We start from the raw sequence: 447 nt of genomic DNA, 5'->3' as shown, positions 1-447 counted from the left end.
ACCATAAAATTAGAAAGGGCCTCTGTAAATAATAAAGAGGTTGGGTTGAAGTTGCTGGTCGTGACTGAAAAATCTTTGAAGGTTAAAGGTTTGCCCAAAAGGCGAAGGGTTGGAAGTCCTAAGTATCCTCGGTATGTTGAGGGTCATTCGCAGATTAGTTGTAAATGCGGGTGTAGTTCAATGGTAGAACTTCAGCCTTCCAAGCTGAATACGTGGGTTCGATTCCCATCACCCGCTCCAAATTTGGTGCGCTAAGTTGGAATAGGTGGTGCTAAGGTTTTGGCTCATATAGCTCAGTCGGTAGAGTACTTCCTTGGTAAGGAAGAGGTCACCGGTTCAAATCCGGTTATGAGCTCCAGATATAATTTGTATAGAAAAGTTGTTACACATAACGTTTGTTAATTTAGTTATTAATACCTTCAGGGGAGACACTAGACATGTCTAAAG

At 41.8% G+C, this 447-nt stretch overlaps 2 non-coding genes across 2 annotated transcripts; both read left to right on the top strand.

Annotated features, from left to right (window-relative positions):
- Positions 1–166: 166 nt before the first annotated feature.
- Positions 167–237, top strand: Trnag-ucc. Its single transcript has one exon. It is a non-coding gene; the product is annotated as a tRNA-Gly (tRNA).
- A 45-nt stretch (positions 238–282) lies between these two features.
- On the top strand, positions 283–355 carry Trnat-ggu. The gene has a single exon. It is a non-coding gene; the product is annotated as a tRNA-Thr (tRNA).
- Positions 356–447: the final 92 nt, after the last annotated feature.

This window comes from Priapulus caudatus, unplaced genomic scaffold (genome assembly GCF_000485595.1).
Source record: "Priapulus caudatus unplaced genomic scaffold, Priapulus_caudatus-5.0.1 Scaffold25279, whole genome shotgun sequence".
NCBI lineage: Eukaryota > Metazoa > Priapulida > Priapulimorpha > Priapulimorphida > Priapulidae > Priapulus > Priapulus caudatus.
The sequence above is the reverse complement of the archived record's forward strand: the minus strand, read 5'-3'. Positions and strand labels throughout refer to the sequence as shown.